General features: G+C 39.4%; 1 protein-coding gene across 1 annotated transcript in view; it reads left to right on the top strand.

Moving 5' to 3' along the window:
• The window catches only part of LOC138916957 (uncharacterized), a 66,264-nt gene that overhangs the window by 10,931 nt on the left and 34,164 nt on the right, over positions 1–21,169 (top strand). The gene's annotated exons all lie outside the window — the stretch shown is intronic.

Consider the following 21,169-nt stretch of genomic DNA (forward strand, 5'->3'; position numbering starts at 1 on the left):
TGTTTTTTAAAGATTGGCACCTGAGCTAACAACTGTTGCCAGTCTTCTTTGTTTTCCCCCCTGCTTTTTCTCCCCAAATCCCCCCAGTACATAGTTATATATTTTAGTTATGGGTCCTTCTAGTTGTGGCATGTGGGACACCGCCTCAGCATGGCCTGACGAGCGATGCCATGTCTGTGCCCAGAATCTGAACCAGCCTGCTCAGTTTTCATGGATTGATCAGATTTTCCTTGTGTCACCTCCCTTACCCTTTCTTTTTTACAGCCTGTAATGATTTGGAAATCGCTTTCTCATTTCTGCTCTTTTAATTTTAAACAAATATATCTAAACGTATTTTTCTGGTAGAGTCAAAAATTGATAATTAGCTTTCCCTCCTTCCCTCTACTCTCAGTAAGATAAAACTTTTTAGCTTATTTTTATTTACAGCATTCCTGATTTTGTTGGGATAATATTGAATGTGATTCTGAATGATGACTTCTTAAAAAAACAATTCTTTTGTTGAGGTCATATTGGCTTACAACATAGTGTAAATTTCAGGTACACATCACTCTGTTTCTGTTTCTGTATAGACTACATTGTGTTCCCTGCCAACAGTCCAGTTTTTATCCATCACCATATGTGCATGTCCCTTTCCCCTTTTGGCCCTCCTCCCACCCCCTTCTCCTCTGGTAACCACGCATCTGTTCTCTAAATGATGACATTTTAAATTTCTTAGGGTATACCTTAGGTCAAAAATATTACTTAATTGTGTTACACATTAGCAGTTAGTTTTTAAAAATTATTTTATTTTAACTATATGTTTTTCTGTATAGTATAATACTGTTTCATGTTACTCTTTGCTCTTTGTGGAAGCTTGTATCATTTCCCCTTTGGTTTTGGAATCCAGAAATTTCACTGTGTGTGTGTGTGTGTGTGTGTGTGTGTGTGTGTGTGTGTGGTGTGTTTATCTTTTTAACAGTTCTGCCTAGGACTTTTGATCTGAAAATGTTAGTGTTCTTCTCAGTAAAATTATTGCTTCTACTGTATTCTTTTTTTTCCTTCTATAACTGCATTATTTGAATATTAGATACCATTCATGTCTTTTCCTTGCTTCAAATTTTATTTTATAATTTCTTTCTCTCCCTTTTTGTCCTATATGCTCAGATAACTTTTCAGTTTGATCATCTATGCTAGTTCTATATTTACTGCCTCCATAGGTGGTCAGATCTTTTGGGGGTTTGTTTTAATAGTATACATTTTTAGTTGGTTCTAAAGTGCATAATAATAATAATAGAATTATAAACATTGGTTCATAATAGCTGTCCATGAAAATGTTTATTTATGAAATGTCTTATCAATTTTTAATAATAAACACACATGAACCCCCTACTTAAAACAAAAGCTGCAACTTTGAAGGTAATCTATATCTAATCATAGTCCCCTTATCCCATCCCTCTCTTTTAATTTGAGATTGTAATCATGTTGAATCCTGCGTTCATTCTCCCTTTGGTTTCTTTTTACTGCATCTCTATATGAGTTCTTGAAGGTATATATTTTTAATTTTAGTTGTTTTAACTTTAGGAATGTTTTTCTACCTCTATATCTAAAAGATATTCACCTCTGTTTTCTACTAAGAAGTTTAAAGATATGTTTGCAACACTTAAACCTTATTCCATCTTTACTTATTTTTTGTACTTGGTGTGAGATAGGGATCCAGTTTAATTTTTATTATGTATATGATTTATTGTTGTTAGTCGTAGCTTATTGAAAAGTTAATGCTCTCCCCCAATGAACTGACGTGCCATCTCTGTCATATACAGAAGCTTTATGTAAAGTGTTCTTTTTTCCCCCTGTTGTCTCAGTTTTGTTCCATCATCCATTTTGTGAATAGCATCCTGTCTTCATTGCTGTAGCTTCGTAATGATCTCTACTACTGGAAAAGTAAGTGGGCTCCTCCTCTTCCAAGGTTTCATGGCACTTCATTCTTCCTTGGAAATTTTAGAATAATCTTACCAAGTTCTCTGAAAAACTCTTGTTGGAGTTTTTTATTAATTCCATGGAATCTTAGACCAATTTGGGATCATTAAGGTCTCTACAATATTGAGTCTTCCTATTTGTGAACAGAGTATACTTTTTCCTTTATTTAGATCTTTCTTCATTTCTGTTATTCAGTTTTAATTTTAACTGTAGAATTCTAACACATCATTTGTCCTAGATAGTTGCTAATTTCTTATAACAATTATATGTAGCATTTTAAAATATTTGTTATTGGTTACTGGTGTGTACAGATGCAACTGGCTTTTGTATGTTGCTCTTATCTCAAGCCACCTTGCTAAATTTTTCTATTTTAACACTTTTCCAGAGATGATTTTGGATTTTCTCTGTAAAAGATCATACTGTGAGTAAATCATGAGAATTTTATTTATTTCCAATTTTTATGCTTGTAATTTCATTTTTTTCTTGTTGTGCTAGATGAGACGTCTAAGAAGTAATAATACTGACTAGAAGCAGTAATAGTAGATATTGTCTTATTGCTGATTTTAAAGGACAGTTCCTTACTTTGGTACCTAAGGCATTTCTAAAGTGTTTACACGTGTTAGTTGTACAAACTCGTATGTTATAAAGAGGGTTCTATTTCTAAAGAACTAAAAGATATGTAGTATTTTAAATTCTGATGCTTGCATGTACTTTTTCCTTTGAGTGCTGGTGACTCTTGTGAAAATTTTCGCTCTAGGCATCCTGGTGTGGAAATAGCTGGTTTGTCAGCCATTTCTCTGTCATCCTAGCGCCTCTAAAGTCAGGCATTGCATTTCTTTTTTTTAAGATTTTATTTTTTCCTTTTTCTCCCCAAAGCCCCCCAGTACATAGTTGTGTATTCTTCGTTGTGGGTTCTTCTAGTTGTGGCATGTGGGACGCTGCCTCAGCGTGGTCTGATGAGCAGTGCCATGTCCGCGCCCAGGATTCGAACTGACGAAACACTGGGCCGCCTGCAGCGGAGCGCGCGAACTTAACCACTCGGCCACGGGGCCAGCCCTGCATTTCTTTTTTATCATGGGCAGTCCTTTCTCTCTTTTCCCAGCGACCACTTCACAATCGTTCATTTCTGCCCTGATATGCTTAGTGTAAGAGTGGTTACAAGAGTCTTTCCCCTGACACTACACACACATTTACTCTCTAATGTCACAGAACTACCATTTTTACTGAAACCAAAGTGGGTTCCTTCCTGGCGAGTTGAATCAGACCCCCACCAGAAGCAGTTGTCACACAAAGTAGGGCATGTTTGCAGCAAAGAGGAGGCCACGCAGAATCATTTCCAAAGTCATGGCATCCCCAACAAAGGGAAGCAGGGGCCTTTTATTTTGGATGGGAATGAATATTCAAAACAGAGAGGTGGGTATTCGCTTGCGCAGGCTCAGTTGGAAAACATGCTTCCACATACACTGCAGGTTAAGGCAGTAAGGCCTGAGCTCCTCCCAGAGCGGATATTTTAGCATTAAAAATGAGGCAAAGGTCATAGGCCTCGCCCTTGTGCTGGGGCTCAGTCTGCTTCAGGTTGGTTGGTGATTGCATCTCTTAACAGTTAAATGCTTCTGACCTCACCGTTGAGTTCCTTGGAGCAGTGAGTCCCTGACAGCATGAGCACTGACTTGCAGCAGTGGCCTGCCTTTTTCCTGCAAATATAAGTGATGAGTATGGGGACATAGCTCATAATAATTATTGATTTGTATTATACAGGCACACCTCATTTTACTGTGCTCTGCCTTATTGTACCTCACAAATATTGCAGGGGTTTTTTTCTTTTTCTTTTTTTTTTTTTTTGGTGCAGAAGATTGGCCCTGAACTAACATCTGTTGCCAGTCTTCTCTTTTTGCTTGAGGAAGATTGTCGCTGAGCTAACATCTGTGCCAGTCTTCCTCTGTTTTGTATGTGGGATGCCGCCACAGCATGGCTTGATGAGCGATGTGCAGGTCTGTGCTTGGGATCCGAACCCGTGAACCCTGGGCCGCAGAGCAGAGTGTGCGTACTTAACCACTATGCCACTGGGTTGGCCCTCAAATACTGTATTTTTTACAAGACCCTCAACCAGCAAAAATATTATGACTCATTGAAGGCTCAGATAATGGTTAGCATTTTTAGCAATAAAATATTTTTTAATTAAGATATGTACATTGTGTTTTTAGACATAATGCTCTTGTACACTTAATAGACTACAGTATACTGTAAACATAACTTTGATATTCACTGGGAAACCAAAAAGTTCGTGTGACTTGCTTTATTGCAGTATTTGCTTGTTGCAGTGGTCTGGATCCAGACCCACAATATCTTCGAGGTATGCCTGTTTATGAAAGACCAAATCTGGCCTCTGAAAGCCAGTTTTGGAATGTCACTATGCAGTGTGGGTAAGTAGATGATGTGAAAGTTGAATTTATGAAATGACCTCTTGCGTTTATTTTGGCAAACTTGTGTAAGTAATTTTTCTAAGTTTTCTCTCTCTTTTTTCCTCCTTGACTAACTATTTTAATACAGTTTATCTGCTTTGTTTATAGTCTTGGTCTTTCGAGCCACTGAATATTTTAAAATGTACGTTTTCCTTGTTTCCTTAGCCTTGTTCAAACAGGTGTAGATCAGAGCTTATTCTTACAGTGTGATTTGTGGACTATCTTCATTTCCTCTAGTGCTTGCTACAACTGTAGAATTCTGTGCCTCACCCCAGACCTGTTGTTTCAAGACTCTGATGGTTGGACTACTTTCTTAACAAGAATCAGTGATTCTTCTGCACTTAAAGTTTGAGGAGCACTAGTTGAAAGTATTCTTGAAGATGAGAGTGCCTTAGCACTTGTGTGAATTGATTGCAGAGGTTGAATTATTACAGTACACCCAATTTAACACGCAAGCAGAGTCTCTTTGAACACATTGGCTTTCTTACATTTCGAGTGTTTGTCCCCATCAGTGTACTTACACTGACCTGCTTTTCTGTTGTAAGGGAAATGCCGCCTCCATCAGGCTATCATGGCCACCATCTCTTGGAAACCCAAAGCTTCAGGTGCCCAGGGGACACTGGAATCCAGAACCCAAATAGGGCAAAGTTAGTTGTCTTTTTATTCATTGAATCATATGTCAGGGAGTTGGGAAGCTATTGTACATGCTAAGGTTGCAGTCTCCCTGTTTCTTTTCTTTTTGGGGTCTGTGTGTGTGAATCATTTTTGAAAGATTTTTGTGTGTGTGAGAAACATAGCGTATGAGAACTTATGTATACCTCAGAGATACGTAATAAGATTACTGCCCTTTGTACCACCTTAGATGTGAAATAGAACATCTTATTATTACAGAAGTTTTCTTTGTGCCTCATCCGAACTGTCCCTTCCTTCCACATCCCTCTAGCTGCTATCTTGACTTTTCCAGGTTGATGTTACCATAGTGTAATTTAGAAAATATAAAATGAAAACACCCATTGAAACTGTTTTAATTAGATGAATTTTGGCATATGGAACATTTTTGACACTCCAGAAGATTTTCTTGCATCACTTTTCCCATTTAGTATCCCCACCCTCCCTTTCCAGATAACCACTTATTGGATTTCTATCACAGTAGATCGCTTTTGGCTGTTTTAGGTCTTCACATAAACGGAATCATAAAAATTCCTTTTTTTTTTTTTTTTGCATTTGACATTTCTGCTCAGGAAACTGTTTTTGAGATTCAGCCATGTTATTGCATGTGTTAGTAGTTTGTTCCTTTTTATTGCTGAGTAACATTTTATTATATGAATATTTTGAAACTTGTGTAAATATGTACCTGTTGGTGAACTTTTGAGTTGTTTCCAGTTTGTGGCTTTTATGAATAATATTGCCACGTGTATGTGTGTAAGCAAGTCTTGAGTAGACATATTTGCATTTCTCTTGGGCAAATACATAGCAGTGGAATTGTTGTAAAATATTGCTAAATGGTTATTTAAAGTGGTGGTATCACTGTCCATTCCCATCAGCAATGTATAAGAGTTCTGGTTGGTCAACATTTTTGGCAGCACTTGATATTGTCAACTTTTATGTTTTAGCCATCTTAGCGAGTATATAGTGGTACCTCATTGTGATATTAATTGGTATTTCTTTAATGGCTCATGGTTTTAAAGTCTTTTCAGGTGCTTATTGGCCATTTTTGGATGATTTTTAAATATTGCTTCTCATACGTTTTCCAGTTTTATGTTCTTAAAGGATTAGCAATAACAATAGCTAGTTGTTCTTCCAAGTCTGAAAATGGCAAAAAAGTTGAAGATATTGCTAGTTAAAACATTTTAGGAGCAAGTACTGATATGCTCTCGAAACAAAATGAAATTGCACAGTTTTTTCTTCATTTTATTTTTTGTAAACTAATACGTGATAAAAAGGCTCACTGCTGAAGAAGGAAGGCCTTTCTCTTCTTCATACCTCAAACTAGCATTGAGTTAATCTCTTAGATAGTTAATTGTGCGCATAAGAGAAATCTCTATGATGTATACTTTGTTCACAGGGTACAAAATACTTTCACACTGTAGTTGGTTTGGAAGTTTGGAAAGGGCCTGGAGGACCAATGGCAGGTGGGAGGAAGTGTGGAGAGGTAAGCAATTGGGCAAAGAAAGACTTTTCTTACAGTTTCTGGTCCATGTGAGAATCAGAAAGAAGAGGAGCTCATTTTGAACTGGAAAGGAAAACACTTCCTGTTTGCTGGGTTTTTATTGGTGCTGTTCAGCCTGGAAGTGGGTGGGGTGGGCGAGCTACGCTAGGCCTGAGGGCAGGATTGACTTCGAGCTGAAAGCTAAGTCAGAGAAGCAGGAAGGATGTAGAGGAGTAGGGAGAGAGGGACCAGGAATGAAGAACCATCAGTGGCCAGGATCTGTTACTATGGTAACAGTAACGTGAGAACCACTCACATATACACAAGTTGGTGTGTTATAATTCATGCCAGAATACATGCAAGATCAAATGTTTGATTTCTTTGAGGTGGAGCTACAGAAGCGAGTTTGGGCTGGAGGTGTGGGGCCTGCTGTGTCCTCCACTGAAGCATCTGAGCTGGTCTGCGTTTCTCATCAAGTAGGCCCCACTCTTCCCATTAGGCCTTACAGAAAGCCTCTGGGGCAGAACAAGGCCAAGGAAGAGGATTGAAAGGAAACCAGAAGTGGTACCACACCTCTTAATCTCAAGTTCACGTGCCCGATGCACAGCAAGCCAAACACTGAGACATTGGTGTTTGTAGATGGAGACAGATTTTATTCGAATTGGCCAAAATGAGAAGGTGGGAAAGCCCCTGGACAATCTGACTCCCGCAATTCCATGGCTGCTGAGTGCATTCTCCTTCTTCTACAAAACGAACTCACAAATCTTCGAGACCCCTGAGTCACCCCCTCAAGTTAAACAGGAAACGGCAAATTGGTTTAATATCTACAGTGACCCTCAGGTACCCAGCTTCGGCCCAGTCCACTGCCTCGGGTTTAAAATTCCCAGTTTTTGGAGGACGGAACAGCTCTCTGCACAGGCCTCCTGGGGTCAGTGGACACTGTGCCTATTCTGGTCACATCATTCAGGTTCTCAGAACTGACTTTTGGGCTTCTTCCCCAGTAGAGCGGGGACTTCCAGTCGGTGATAAGACTGCAGAACTAACAGAACTGACAGTATTTCCGTCCTTGCTGCTGGTGTCAGAGGGAAGGCTCACTGCGTCTGCCCTGTGGGGCTGTGGCTGGATAGATGAAGGTGGCGTAGCTCAGACTGGAGTCAGCTTTGTGGTTTCTGTGATGTTTGCTGGATAGGGGCCCAGGCTTCTGGGGACGTGGGGATCAGAGTAGCCCGCCTAGGGCTGGGGTCCCGTGCGAGGAGGTGTGGTGCTAGGGCCCTGTGAACATTGATGTTGCCATTAGCTTACTTGGCCATCTTGGGGGTTGCCTCAGGCAAATTCTAAACTCAGGGTCTGCAGTGTTTGGATGGCAGTGAATGCCCTTCTGTGCATTCTTGGCTGTGCCTGTGGTGCTCAGGGACCCTTCATACCCCTTGCACTGCTGGAAGAGAGGGTAGAGCTCTCTGGGTTTAATGTGCACAGGGAGGGGCTGACTAACAGTGCCTCTGTTCCTCCTCTTCCGCCTGTCTCAGGGCCTCAGGGGGCTTTCTGTGGGGGGCGAGGGGGAGCGAGGGTGGGAGGTGGTCGGGGAGTGTGGCCGGGAGGTACTGGGAACCTGCTGCCTTTGTCTTTTCCTTACTGACCGTTGTTATATCTTCTATAGATATATCTTGTTATTGAGTTTCAGGGATTTATATATTCTGAATATGTCATTATAAATTATAAATATATTTTTTCTCAGCATGTAGGTTCTTTTCATTTTCTTATTAGTTTCTATGAAGTCAAGTTTTTTAACATTGGTGAAGTTCATTGTACCACTTTTTTTTTTTTTACGGTTAATGCTTTAACAAATTTTTGAAACTTAATTTGCAAAAACTTTTTTCCTGTGTTTTCTTCTAAAATGTTTTATCATTTTAGTTTTTACATTTACGTCTGTAATTTATGTGGAGTCTGTTTTTGTGTGTGCTCTGAGGTGGAAGAGTTCAGGTTTATATGAAATAAATGACCCTTGTGTTATAGTTCTTTATTTCTGGACGCACCAGAACTTAACCATCCTACTGTTGGTAAACTATTTGGTTATCTTTTTGTGTGTTCATGGACCTTTGAGATTTTTTTTGTGAAATTTACGTTTGTTTCTCTTGTTTGTTTTTTCTTTTGGGTGGTTTTACCTTTTCCTTTTTGATTTGAAGGAGTTCTTTAGTCTACAGATAATTTTTATTTTCTACTTAGCTATTTTGAAAATATCTTTTCCCATTTTCAGGGTGTCTTTTTACTCCCTTTATGCTATTCTTTCATGAATAGAAGTTCATTTCAATTTAGTCTCATATGTGATTAGTTTTGTTTATTATTTGAACTTCCATACTCTTTCATTAAGATGGTCTCTCTCTCTCTTTTTTTTTTTTTTTTGGTGAGGAAGATTGGCCCTGAGTAACGTATGTTGCCAATCTTCCTCTTTTTGCTTGAGGAAGATTGTTGCTGAGCTAACGTCTGTGCCAATCTTCTGTTTTGTCTGTGGAATGCTGCCACCGCCTGGCTTGATGAATGGGGTGTGGGTCCATGCTTGGGATTCGAACCACTGAACTGCAGGCCACCAAAGCAGAGTGCTGAACTTAACCACTATGCCACCTGGTGGCCCCAAGATACTCTCTTTTATTGTCCTCTAGTCTTTTTCTTGTTTTGCCTTCAGTATTTGTCTTATTCCACTTGGATTTGAAGTTTGGGCATATTGTTTGCATAGGTGTCCAAATTCATGATTGGAGAACCAGCAACTGTATTGAAAAATTTCTCCTCCTCCTCATTAATGCTCCACCTGATGACAATATTTTTTATCCTTGAATTGGGACTTTTTAAAATAGGTCTCAGGGACTCTCCCTTGAATTAAAGTATTTTTCATTATAGTTTTACTGAAGTGTGCGTAAACGTAAACGAGGCATAAATTTATTATGTTTTATTATATAGCTCTTATGCACCAAGACCAAAACCCAACTAATAACTTAGATATAACCAAAACTAAAAAATTAGTAAAATTTGGAAGAATAAGGTTAACTTAATTTTAACAGAATGGTAGTGTTTTACAGAAGCTAATTTGGCACTTCCAACTTCAGCCAAGGAAATTAATACATGTGCATCAGGATATTCTTGTAATAGTTATTGTTAAAGTTTGGGAGTAGATTTTATTGCCGTTGTCATCCACTTTACGTCTTTGACCCTGTTACTCAGTTGACAGCCGTTGTCTTAGAGTGGGGTTCTCAGCCTTTTTGTTGTAGTTTTCACAGATGTGCCTTCAGGTTTGATCATAGTTTAAAACTTTTTTTAATTTTTTGCTATACCTCAGTATAGTAGTCCCATTTTATCCGCAGTTTTGTTTTCCATTGTTTCAGTTATCCACGGTCAACTGTGGTCCAAAAGTATTAAGTGGAAAATTCCAGAAATAAACAATTCATGTTTTAAATTGTGCATCATTCTGAATAGCCTGATGAAGTCTCACTCCATTTCACCTAAGATGTGAGTCATTCCTTTGTCCAGCATATCCACACCGTATATGCTACCCACCTCTAGTCACTTAGTAGCTGTGGGTTATCAGATTGATGGTTGTGGTATCACAGTGCTTGTTTTCAAGTAACCATGATTTTACTTAATAATGGCCCCAAAGCGCAAGAGTAGTGAGGATGCAATTCGGATATGCCAAAGGGAAGCTTTAAGTGAAAAGGTAAAAGTTCTCAACTTAATCAAGAAAAGAAAAAAATCTTATGCTGAGGTTGTTAAGATCTTGGGTGACTTTTATTATGCCATATTGTTATAATTGTTCTATTTTATTATTATTGTTAATCTCTTACTGTGCCTAATTTATAAATTAAGCTTTATTATAGGTATGTATGTATAGAAAAAAACCAGTATATATATGATTTGCTACTCTCTGTGGTTTCAGGCATCCACTGGGCGTCTTGGAACGTATCTCTCACAGATAAGGGGAGACTACTGTAAATGTGCTGTAATTATTGCTGTATCTCTCAAGCAGAATGTTGAACTGAACAGGTTGTGTGGTTTAGTGTAGAGTGGGATACAGATGATCCTCAACTTACTATGTTTCTACTTAGGATTTTTCGTCTTTCATTGGTGTGCAATTGATAATGCATTCAGTAGAAACTGTACTTTGAATTTTGAATTTTGATCTTTTCCCAGGCTAGCGGTATGTGGTACACTCCTCTGTTGTGACGTTGGGCAGCGGCAGCGAGCCACAGCTCCCAGTCAGCCACGCGATCACGAGGCTGATAACACTTACAACAGTCCTGAACCCATAAACCATTATGTGTTTCGCTTTCAGTACGATACTCAATAAATTACACGAGATATTCAGCACTTTGTTATTAAACAGGATTTGTGTTAGAGGATTTTGCCCAACTGTACACTAATGTGTACTATTTAGTCCTTTTTTCTGGTCATTGTTACAAGGCTCCTGTAACTCTTGAAATTTACTGTCTTTTGTATGCTAATGAGAAAACTTCTGGTTGGAGGACAAGATAGCTTCAGGAGAGGGGCTGGACCTCAGAAAAACCAACCACTGTGATTAGAGGGTTAGAACTTTCAGCCGGTTCCCCAGTCCAGGGAGGGGAGAGGGGCTGGAGAGTGAGTTCAGTCACCAGTGGCCAATAATTTCCATCAATTGTGCCTACATAATGAAATCTCTGGTGCTTTATATACTTTTAATAAGTGCATAGTAAATGAGAGTTCTAGGAAAGAACTTTGCATGTATGGTTAACTTTTTTCCTTCCTAATTTTTTCTGATGTTTAGTCTCCTAAGAATACAGAATTACATCATGAATATATTGTTAGAATACAAAAATTGCTTGTAAGGAAGTTAGATCAGTAAGGGTCCAGTTAGGACACGGAAAACACACAATAATTTGGACAGGGAAAGTTTAATACGATTCACTAGTAACGGTGATTGGCTACTAAAGACTGAAAACTCTAGAGAAGAAAAGGAGGAGTAAGTTTTGGAGAGGTCCTCCACGAGCCCTGAGGCTCAGATTCAGGTTTTGTTGGAGAGGTTGTGATTGAAGCCCACTGGATAGCGGGCAAGTTTGCTGAGGTGCTGGAGGTGGGGACACTTCTGCCAGTAGCTGTTTTATGGGTCCAGGAAAGAAAGTGGTATAGAGCATATGCTTTTTTACACCTAGCATTTTATCTAGGTGAATGGAGTTTCTGATAGTCTGGAGGGTGTGTTATGTGTGGAATTAGTATGACCAAAAACTATATTTGCTGTAAGGAATTGTTTGTGACAGATGTAGCTGCTAGGAATCGTATAGTGTTCTAGTTTATTTTGTTTTATTAGTGTAGGGATTTTATTTTTGGACTGTAAGTTAATTATGAAAATTTAAGTATGGAAACTAGAGATATGTAAAGATTTAATTGGACGAGAGAGATATATTAGGAATCAGTCAGATTATTAGCACCAAAAACAAGTTAAATATATTTTGTCTAAACTGCTGATGTCATAGTTCAAGGATGTCATTTGATTCACAAAACTTTTTTTTACCCACATGTTTTCCAGAATATAGGCGCTCTAATTTAAAAGCACACTGTTCCAAAAGCTTTTACAAATTGGGTTTTTGAAACTCAAAATGCATGTTCCCATAGAAACCATGTTTCATCGTGTTGGGTTCTTATTTGGCCTGGAAATGTGTGTAACTCTGTATGGACTTAGCTTATAGTGCAGTGAAACAATATTTTTTGCATGTAGAGTTTCTACTTATGATGCATTCTTTTGTCTACTAGTTAATAGGGATGGGGGATTCTCTTAGGGGCATGGATATGTGGATGTTAGATTGGTTGCAGGGTTGAGGTGGCAGGTGGGGTATGAACTCTGAGGTGAGGAAGGCTGGAAACAAACATTTACTGAGGACCAACTATGTCCATTGCTCTTTGCTGCCTGTTTCCCGTAAAGCATCTCGTTTCTTTACTTTTCTTCCTTTTTCTTTTTTTTGGATTATGTGAATGCTTAAAGATTGTTTGTAGCTCTGGGATTCTGTAAAAAGGTAGGAAAAGGTTTTTTAAATTCAGAAATTCTGGCATTTCTAAGTCTAAATGTAAATAGTGAAGTATAAAAAAGCACATCTTGGGGCTGGCTCCGTGGCCGAGTGGTTAAGTCTGGGTGCTCCGCTGCGGCAGCCCAGGGTTCAGATCCTGGGTGCGGACATGGCACCGCTCGTCAGGCCACGTTGAGGCGCCGTCCCACATCCCACAACTAGAAGGACATGCAACTAAGATATACAACTATGTACGGGGGGTTTGGGAAGATAAGGCAAAGCAGGAAAAAAAAAAAAGAAGATTGGCAACAGTTGTTAGCTCAGGTGCCAATCTTAAAAAAAAAAAAAAAAAAACTACCTGCTTCATTTATATAAAAAAAAGAGCACATCTTCAGATTTTTACACCCAGAGGGATATATGATTAATTTACTTTAACACTGACGTGCTGTTAACCCAAAAAGATTGAGATAAACCTTGGCTCTGTGCCAGTAGGAAGTACAAGGTACCCCAGCCATTCATGAGATAGCTCTTTAGGGTATTTGCAGTGGAGAATTTCAATAATATTGTCCTGTACACTCACCTTCAAGCAGGATTGACAGGACCAGAACTAAGAAAGGAAGCCTTCTGGGAAATTCTAGATAGACTGTAGGAGAGTGTAGAAAGTTTGTTTAGTAAGTGGGCCTGATTTAGGTATGCCTCTTGTTCCTGTCTCCAGTAATTAGTACCTCTTTCTTGTGGATGAGTTCAAGCCCTGTGATCTGACTTAGTCCACTTACCCTCTGTAAACTCTGCTATGTTCATTTATTCGGTCAATATTTATTGAGTGCCTACCACATGCCAGCACTGGTACTAGTTGCCAGGAATACAGTGATGAGTGAAATAGACAGACTGTGCTCCTTTTGGACTTAGAATCTGGTGATTAACCGTAGTATATTATTATAATGTGGTGAGTGCCAGGAGAACCTCTAACCTTCACAGAAGGCAACTGAATGTACACCGATCTTTGAATCAGGAAGCAGAGTGGTATTTTGTAGACCCTGAATAAAAGTTAGAGGGAAGAGGAAGATGGGAAAGTAGTGCAAGGTGAGGCTAGAGAGAGACGCAGCCTGCAGACAGCCCGTGAGGCCATGATAAGGATTGTACTGCAGGAAAATTCTCAGAGAGTTCACGGAATATTACATGTGAAGGAAATGAAAGATCATGTTGTCCTCCTTAAAATGAGAGAGAAAAATAAAAGACAAGGCTCGGCAAATAAAAGTTTTTTGTTTTTGTTTTTTGCTTATAGCTTTTAGCTGGCCAGGGGCAGGTTTGGGGCTTACGAAGAGCTATTTGAAGGACACGTGTACTAGGAATTATCTGTCAACGAAGTTTGGGGATTTCTTGTTATGGTGAGATAACACGAACTAGGGCAGTTTAGTGTTATCAGGTAGACGCAGAAGGTATTTGTGGAAACAGATGTGCGTATGGTTATGTACTTTAAAGGCAGTGGTGTTATTAATCCTTTCATTGATAGGTAACTTTGACCTGCTTACCACTCAGTGCCGGAAATACTTTAGTCTTTAGTGCATATGATTCGAAGTTTAAGAATGCCTTGGGATTGTCTATCTCATTGGGGTTTTTTCCTTTTTTCTAAGAGAATTTGGAAGTTTTTTTAGAGGTCATTCTAAGAGTTGCCTTTTTTTCCCCTGAAGAGGGAGACTTTGACTTTGTTTCTTTTGCGCTAAACCAAGTTTTATTTATATTTGGAAATGCAGTTAAAGGAACCAATGACTGACTTATGAGGCATTCACCCCTTAACACAGAAAGCTTTCCTGCCTTCTAGTAAGCAGTGCGCCAGTCTTCTCGTACCGCTATCTAAGTGTTTTACATCAACATGGTAGGAGATTTTTCCACCGCTTACATTTTTTACTGCATCTTTAATCTTCAAAATCAGGTACCGTAGAGGAGAGAAAATATGGAAAGGACATGGGCTGTGGGATTTGAAAACCCTGTTTTCATTCCTGTCTCTGCACTTGTTCATCTCTTGAAGCCCGTTAGCTATAAAATGAGAGGAACTTCCTAGAGGGTGTGTGTGTGCGTGTGCACATTTGCATGTGTCAAATGAGATTGTATGCTGGGAACACTTAAAGCAGAGTCTGGCATACAGCAAGAGCATAATTGCTTATCTTTTTCCTTGGCCTAAACCAGTGATCCCCTTTTTTTGATCCTCAAAAAGTTATACCGATGTTAAATATTCTGTAGTCTTTACTGAAACAGATTTAAAACAGACCCAACATTAAGTAGGGTCAACTGAGGGAGGAAAGAATTTCAATGAAACCCTCTGATCTTTAATTTATATTGAAATTACTGATGTCTCCTTCTCCCTGGAGTGTATACTACTGTCTTTTCCACAGAGTAGGCACTTAAGGATGTCATCATGTAGTAAAAATTACTTTGAAGAAGGAACCTGAAGGTCTGTAGGTAGTCTTGGCTTGTTCCTTATTGATTTTTGTGGTATTTGCAAGCCACTGAATCTCTTTGAACATTGTGCCTTGCCCTTCTTGGTCGAGCAGTGTGTTAAACAACAAAAAATTCAGCTCAGGGGGCTGGCCTAGTGGTGCAGCAGTTAAGTTCACGTGCTCGGCTTCGGCGGCCTGGGGTTTGCTGGTTTGGATCCTGGGCACAGACCTACACACCGCTTGCTCATCAAACCGTGCTGTGGCAGGCATCCCACATATAAAGTAGAGGAAGATGGACACAGGTGTTAGCTCAGGGCCAGTCTTCCTCAGCAAAAAACAGGAGGATTGGTGGTAGATGTTAGCTCACGGCTAATCTTCCTCAAAAAAGAAAACAAGGAAAAGAAATTCAGCTCAGTCGATTTAAAAAGTCAAATTGACTTTATTGATCAATTTATTATTGGGCCATAGTTCTTAGCCATAAAATAAATAGGTGTGCCAGGAGGTGGCATGCTTGACTCTTCAGAATTTAAAGATCCCGTTAGCTAAGACTTTGGGTTTTTTGGAGCCAAATTAATGTGTAAAAAGAGTGTGCTGCTGGGTTGAGGATTGTGTGTGTTTTACAGTATACCTCGTTGCATGGAAGTTTTCTTGAGGTTGGCAGGTGGCCTGGTGTCAATCTAACCTGTTCCGTGACCACCTTCTCCTGACAGGAGTCTTTGAGTTAGGTGATGAACTCTCTAACAGCCTTTAAATACTTGATCTGTGCCCATGGTTTTTGTGATTTTTTGACTTCAGAGATTCCCGTTAGCCTTTGTCTACATGAAACAAGACAGACAGGTGCACCTTAATGTATCAGCAGTAACCAAGAGATGTTACTGTTCCTGGCCAAGAAAAGGCCCTGTGTGCAAAACCAGCAGTTCCCAACATTGGAACCTGAGACTGGGGAACGACTGAACCAACAGACCTCAGCAAATGGGGACTGTGGACTGATTCCAAAAAGATGGGGAAGTGCACTTGCTGCTAGCAGTTCCCACCGTGGAATCTGGGGAAGGATCCCAAACAAATGGGGACTGCAGACTAAACCACCAGCAGTCCCCAACCCGGAATCTGGAAACATAACCAAGGGCTAGACTTTCCAATCAAATAGGGCATTGTGGTCCAAACTGCTAGCAGCTCCCAACGTGGAACTAGTGATTCTAGACAAATGGGGAACTAACTGGAAAGCCAGTTAGATTGGAAGCTCAGTGCAAAGAGAGCCGAGCTCAGAACCCAGAGGGAACTTACCCACAGCCCTTGGAAATGGTGAGAAAGACAGTGAACTCAAAAATGGGTTTGCAACTACCATGCCTGTGTTTCTTGTTGTCCCTGAATGCCACTGGAAGTCTCCTTTAGTTCTGCTGCTGCCACCAAATCTTCTAAACAACAAAAAATTCAACTGAGTAAATTTGAAAGAGCAAATTGGCTTTATTGAACGATTCATGAATCAGGCAGCATCCTGTCTACCAAATAGAAAGGAGCTCCATAGAGTTGCAGAAAAGAAATGATTTTAAAGGCAGAGAGGGAGGGGACAAAAGGCAATTATTACCAAAGAATGCATTGTTTTAGGCAAGGTTGCTCTCCTAAGGGGAATGGAAGTGGTCTGTTAGTGGATAACCCACTAGGGCTGACCAGGAAATTCTGTGTTGACTGGTCCAAGGTTACATTCCTGGGGAGTTGAAACTGCAAATTAGGTTAGGTATTAAGTCTTGGTTTTCTGACTGTGGGGCCTTAACATTAGTGACTCCATTTTGGGCCTGCTGTCTCCTTATTTATTTATTTAGGAAGATTGGCCCTGAGCTGACATCTGTTGCCAACTTTCATTTTCTCCCCAAAGCCCCAGTAGTACACAGTTGTATATCCTAGTTGTAAGTCACTCTAGCTCTTCTGTGTGGGTTGCTGCCACAACATGGCTTGATGAGCCATGCTAAGTCCGTGCCCAGAATCTGAAGCTGCGAACCCGAGGCCGCTGAAGCAGAGCAAGTGAAATTAACCATTCGGCCACAAGGCTGGCCCCTGCTGCCTTCTTGTTAACAAGCGTGAATATGTTGCACCCACCTCCTTATGCTTATTAGATATGAAATCTGTACAAGGAAGACCTCAGAGCTCAGAAGAGGAGCTCTAGACATGCAAGTGGGTTGGATCCACCTTGGATCCCAAATTGCTAGTCAAGGAGGAGAGAATCATATGCAAGACATTTTCAGTTGAGGATCAGGGTGTATCACAGACCAGAAGTTTGGTAAATAGGAAAATGCAAACCTTGAAAGAAAGACCAGGGTCTTAATCACAACAGAAATAACAGCAATAAAAACATATGATTACGGGAAATGAAGGTGCAGGTTTTCAAAGACAGGACAAGCACAGCTGTAAGATGCCAATAACAAAGGGGAAAACCTTACAAATGAGGTGGTTTTTCTGCCATAAACTGAGAATTTTTCTCATAGGTCACCTCTTTCGATTTCTCTCCCATTTCTTGGTAACTTAGCTGAGAAAGTTCTTTCACCTTCTCTCCTTCCTGCTCAGCCTTCTTTGGCACCTTAATCCTTTTTCTCTTCATTGTTTCATTTTCAGTCAAAATTCATGCGGTCATAAAACTATGCTAGAGATACATCTGGATTATTTTTTTTCCTAGGTTTTAGCTGACTTAATCGTGAAAGATGATAAAATACCAAACCATAACAAAATTTCAAAGATGTTGCTTTTCTTGATAAAATACTCAGTGTTCTTATTGCACTCTGTATCGGTCAACTAACATCATAACAGCTCACTCCAAAAGTTGGTGACATACCAAAATATTATCATCACGTTCACAGATTTGTGGGTTGATTGGAGTGGCTCTTCTCTACAAGCGCCTCATTCTTCTGGGGCAAGTGGGCTTCCCAGGTCATGTTCTTCTTAAGGAAGAAGATGAAGAGGGCAAGCCCAACCATGTAAGCACATTTCATGTTTGCTTGCATGCTGTCTGCTATTATGTCATTGGTCAAAGTGTGTCACATGGTCAAGCTCCTCAATGCAGCAAGGAAATATATGGTATCTCTAGTGAGAGAAAGGGAAAAGTTGCAAAAGGTGTGAGAGCAGAGATGGGAGAATTGGGAGTCTAACACAGGCCCTGTAATGTTTTCTGGGTTTTACATTTGTATTTACATTTCATCTTGTCATTAATGTATATGTATACTATTTTGTATCCTACCACTTCAGCTTAATGCGATTTTGTAAAGATAACCTTCTATATAGATTCACTACTTAAAAATCTACAGTTGTTTGGATTTGTCCATCTGTATCAAAATCATTTGAGATGCTTATTAAAAATACAGATTTATTAGCCTTAACTCACACCCTCCTGGAATCACAGTCTCTGGGGTGGGGCCGGGGAATCATCATTATTAGAAAACTCATCAGGTCATTCTTCTGTACATTAAAGTTTAGAATGTCTTCCTTAGTGGAAGGACATTTGCATCTTTTTTCATTTTTCCAGCATTATAAATAATGGCCAGCGACGTTTGTACAAATGAGTAATTTCTTTGGGGTATTCAATAGTCTTTCCCGATGCACGATTGAATAATTCGCAGTTGAGGAAAATAATGCTCTGTGTAAAGGATGGAGTTTGGAGTGCTGGTGGTGGTGAAGTTGCAAACAGGCTTATAAAATCTTTCAAGTATTTTATGTTCACTAAAACAAAGCCTTGAATTAGATAAGGAGAATTTCTGTAAAATTTTTGTACATCTTTAATTTGTACTGTTGGGTATTATGTAACTTAGTCATGGTTCTGTTGCTTAGTTATTGTTAACTTTTTAAAAGAAAGTAGAAAAGTTGACAAGTTTAAAAAGAATTTTATTTTTCTTGTATTTCAGCCCTGGAAATTTGGCAATTTGGTTCTTTTATTCAACTATTTTGATTCTTCTTGGCATTTATATGACCTTGTTTATGTACTTTATTATCTATTTTATTGTTAGATAGTCTTGGTTATCTCAACTCTTTAATAAGATTTTTATGGAAATGAAAATTCATTGATGGCATGGCAGATACTGCCAATGCCTATGCAATATACGTTCTTTCTTTTCCCTAACAAACAGAGCCTTGATTTCATCTTCAGAGTGGCTTTTTGCGTTGCTGAAAAATACATTTCCCAACCGCTTTTGCACTTATGAGTGGCCAGGAGGCTTTGTTGTGTTCAGTGAGGCTTTAAGTGGAAGTCGCCAGAAAGGGCTTGATAAAGAAGGCAGAATCATTTGGCAGGCACCTTTTGTCCTTTGCCCTTCCCTTTGTCCTACCTAGAACTTGGACAGGATGCTGGAGGAGGAGACATGGAGTGACAGACACTTGCTGAATGTCATATATAGGAATGTTTAGTGGGAAGACAGAAGGAGCTTAGATCCTTGATATCTTGTGGGCTGTCCTTATCAGATCTGGACTGCCCACCTCCTGTCTAATTATATTAGGAAAAGACACTGCAGTATGTTGAAGCTACTATTTAGATGGGACTCTGTTACATGTAGCTGAATATAATTTGTAACTTATATGTGTGGCTTTTGTAAAAGATATCTCGACTACGTTCTCTCAAACCTGACTTTCAAATTGCTTTTATTTCTTTCTTTCTTTCATTTCATTTTGTAATTTCTTTAGGACCCTTCACTTCTGAATGTATATACATTATGCATGTTTAAATTGTCAAGCATGTTTTGAAACGCACATTTTACAATCCTGACATCAACAAATCTGTATGCATAACATTTTAAAACTTTATATTTTGAAGTAATTTCAAATTTAAAGTTGCAAAATTAGTACAGAGAACTTCCCATAACTTTTTTCCTGAACCATTTGAGAGTAAGTTGCAGACATCATGTCCCTTTACCCCCTGAAATACTTCAGGGTGTATTTCCTAAGAAAAAAGATATTTTCTTAAATAACTATAGTGCATTATCAAGTTCAGGAATTTAATATTAATAAAATATCATTACTAAGCAGTCCGCATTCGTCTTTCTCCAGTTGTCCGAATAATATCCTGTATTGCGTTTAGTTTGAGATGTAATGTGGTCTCCTGCAGTACATTTGGTTACCGTGCCTTTTTGGTCCCCTTTAATCTGGAAACTTGTCCTTTGTCTGTCATGATATAGACATTTTGAAGATAACCCAATAATTATTTTGCGAAATGTTCCTCAGTTTGGATGTCTGATACTTCCTCAAGATTAGATTCAGGTTATGGTTTTTGGCAGGAAAACCACAGGTGATATTGTCTTCTTGGTGTATCATATCATATCAAGAGGCACACACTGTCAGTCCCATTATTGGTAATATTAGCTCTGATCACTTGGTTGAGTTGGTATCTGTTAGATTTCTTCAGTATAAATTTACTTTTTCTCCCTTTATAATTTGTAGGAAGAATTTGAAACTGTGTAACTATACTGTTTCTCATTAAACTTTCACCCCATAAAGTTCTTACTGAGATGACTGTAAAACATTTTCAAGAAAGATTTCTGCAGATCCTTTCATTCTAGTGACGACTTGTCTTCCAGATCATATCCCTTGAGCTTGCATTATGCCGTGGTGCTGTCTTACAGTTTTTGGGAACTTGTTTTGAGAAATACAGAGATGTAGGGAGGAACATGGTTCTTAATTAGGGAAGTTCAGGGAAGGGTTTGGTAGTGGGATGCTATCCCCCCAATAGAGTGTAATAGATTATATGGTACATAGACCAGTAGACTGTAAACAGATCTGAAGCAAATGGGGGCAAATGATCAATTCTGTTTAGGATCTTTTATGACGGATGGGAGCATGAGATGGTCCTCTTTTTCCTCAGACAGATCGTAGGATGCCAGTGATATAATATACTCACCTAGTGCATGGCCTGCCAAAAGCGTGTCTTTTTCACATACCCCAGGGGCCTGGATGCTGGCTGTCCATAGGGACAGGGAGAGATTACCAGAGCTGCCTCGATCTCCATCACTGCTCCCATGCCCTAGTTAAAGTAACCCAATGGATACTTGTTTTCCTTAGTTTCTCAGGCTTAGCCTCATTCTAACCACTCCTTTTCTTGTTGGGTGGCATAAATGAGGTGGTGAAGAATGGACCAGAAATTGTTAATTCAGTAAGACTTCTTCTTGGGAAGTA

The sequence above is a fragment of the Equus caballus genome, chromosome 12, assembly GCF_041296265.1.
Source record: "Equus caballus isolate H_3958 breed thoroughbred chromosome 12, TB-T2T, whole genome shotgun sequence".
NCBI lineage: Eukaryota > Metazoa > Chordata > Mammalia > Perissodactyla > Equidae > Equus > Equus caballus.